This window comes from Pinus tabuliformis, chromosome 7 (assembly GCF_031772625.1).
Source record: "Pinus tabuliformis cultivar Carrire ecotype Pingquan chromosome 7, CPIR1, whole genome shotgun sequence".
Classification (NCBI taxonomy): Eukaryota; Viridiplantae; Streptophyta; class Pinopsida; order Pinales; family Pinaceae; genus Pinus; species Pinus tabuliformis.
Window position 1 is genome coordinate 919,058,742 of NC_142293.1, and position 3,015 is coordinate 919,061,756.

Here is a 3,015-nt window from a genome sequence, read left to right on the forward strand (position 1 = left end):
GGTTATTCTAGAATTTTTATTTTTTCTAGGCATTTTTTGAATTGTTCTTTCTCAACTACTTATTCCCATGTGGTACTTTCATTGAATGATAATTGTGTTCTATGATTTTATTTATTGCAGCATGATTGGATCAAATTGTTAAAATGATATACATTTCAAGCCAATAAATATGTTATTGTGATGAATGTTTATTGTTATTGTGTAAGGTTAGATGACAAATCTGTTTCATGTAATTATTGATTAATGATGAAATTATTGGGTAGTTCTATCTACCAACTCATAAATTATGTAAGATTTTTAACAATGTGATAGGAATTGATCTTGACATGTGTTTATTGAGATTGTGTTCCATGTTATTGTTCCTTGGCCAAGCTACAAGCCCCTATCTACTGTGGTAGTATTGGTAAGTTTTGTGAGAGTGTATTGTGTTTCTCAAGGGGACTAAAAGGCCCTGTGCACCATGTAATATTTCCAAGCTTTATCATTATGTTAGTAGGAGATTTACTTCCTCTAGACCCTAAGGATCATGACATATTGGGGCATGTTACCCACCCACATGTATGGGTAACCATAAGAGATTTTTTCTTCTATGATGCAATTTTCTAGCTAGTTGTCATACATTATTTATTATAAGTTGTATTTTTGTTTCCATATTTTTTCACAAGTTATCTACAACTTGAGTTTTTTAGCATGTAACCTAGTTGACATGATTGTTCCTAGGATTTTCTTGAAGTTTTAATACTAATTTCCTAAGGTGTTCTTTTCTATGGTGACATTTTATTTTCTTTGTTTATACAGGTCATCTGGTCACATAGTGGTCACTATTACCCAACTGAAGAAACATGTTTGAATTTCTTGCATTTCTGGGGAAAAATGGTGGACATTGTTGATGTTGAGGTATATTTGTATAAATCCTATACGGTCTACTTTGGTTTATATTTAATCGTTCATCACATTGTATCTTATACTCTCCATTATATCTTCTTTCATTTTCAGAAGAGGAACTCAATATTGATGATAAGCAGGAATTGAAGAAAGAGGAGAACAATAGCACTGGAGCGACAAATATAGAAAGAGAGAGAGAGAAGAGAACCAGTCTAGTGATACTCTTACAACCAATATCCCGCATGAGACACACACATACAGACTGATGGTCAAGTCTTTAGAGTTGGTGAATTCACCTGCAATGCCTTGGCAACATAATGATAATGTTTTGAAGTGATGAAACAATATTTTATGTGTAAATGTTTGTCCAACCAATATTAAGATGTAAACTCATATTATAATACTTGACATTTCATATAATATACTTTGTCGTTGAAATTATTTATAGTTGTACTTGCAGATATCATTTAGTGTTGTAATTAACATATGTAACTTTGTGTTTTCATATTAGATGAACATGCACATTGTATGACATTTTTTTAATTTAGTCGCAAAATCATACTAATTAATTTATGTTGATTAATAATGAACACATAAAATCAATCTAAAACTACTAAATTAGTACTTCATATTGATTAATGATAAATACAAATAAAATGAAAATACGACTAAATTAGTCGTTTATAATGATTATTAATGAAAGTAAATGGAATGAATATAAACTACTAAATTTGTCATGTATATAATGAATATGAAGCTACCAAGACAAGATAGGTGACTATTGTGAATGATAAATTTGTGATTACAAATGAAGATTAAATTTTGCATATATATGACTATTAGTGACTAATTTACAATATCTTATAACACGATTGAAATTTAGTCATATTTCTTTGGTCATTAATTGGTTTCAAACAATGACTAAAATTTGTATATATATTACTATTAATAGCTAATTTATAGTATCTTATAACACAACTAACATTTTGGTCATATTTCCTTAGTCATTAATTGATTTTCTTGGGTGATCATGTAGTAGTATATTTGTTGTGTATTTGGTCATTCATTGTGACAATTAATGACTAAATCAATGACTAAATTAATGACCAAATTTATGAATAAATATACTACTAAACAATAAAATTAATACACCGAATTAATGACTAAGCTAAATATGACTAAAAGTTGGTCACGTTATAAGATACTGTAAATTAGCCACTACTAGTCACCGATTGAAAAGAGGTCGTTTATATGCAAATTTTAGTCATTTTCTTAGTAACTAATTATCCATTTTGTACTAGTGAATATTATATTAACACCTAATTTAATATTGAAAAAAAAAATAACAACAACAACACCTATAAATATATTTATACCTTCTTTACGCTTTAATAATTATGACAAAATTAAATAAATATATAAATTTATTTATAATTTCTTCCCCACATTAATTGTGAATCTTTTTTAACTCCATGTAGACTTATCAATATTTTATTTTCTACACATCCAAATGTTAGTACACATATGGTATTTTTCTAATCACCATATCCTTCTTTTTATTCTAGTTTGATTGTTACAACCGTGTTTTTTGGATTGTGATTCCTTTCTCTTACATGTTGTGATAGCTTGTGATGTTATAAATATAGATGATATTGATGTAACCTTTGACTCAATTGGAGGGTTAGAATAGGTTAAATAGGAACTTTATGAGTTGGTTATTCTTCCATTACAGAGGCCTAATTTGTTTGGGCAGTGCAAGTTCCTCAGTCCTCCAAAAGGTGTTTTGGTGTATGGCCCTTTTGGAACTAGGAAAACATGATTACTTGAAAAGGAAATAGCAAGAGAATCAGGGGTTGTTTTCATCAATGTAAGGCTAGCCAATCTAATGAGCAAATGGTTTGGGAATTCTTAGAATCTTGGTATGTTAACATCCCTGCCTTAGTTTTGTTTGAAGTCTTACAAGCACTTTCTTGCATTGGAAATATATTTTTCTATTACTTTTCTCTTTCATGATGATAATTTGATACATGTTGGGTCATTTTTGGCCTGTTCTGATAATTTTTGTTTTAGTAGATATTGTTAGGATAGTATACTATATGCCTTGATTTATGATATATATGCCTTTACTTG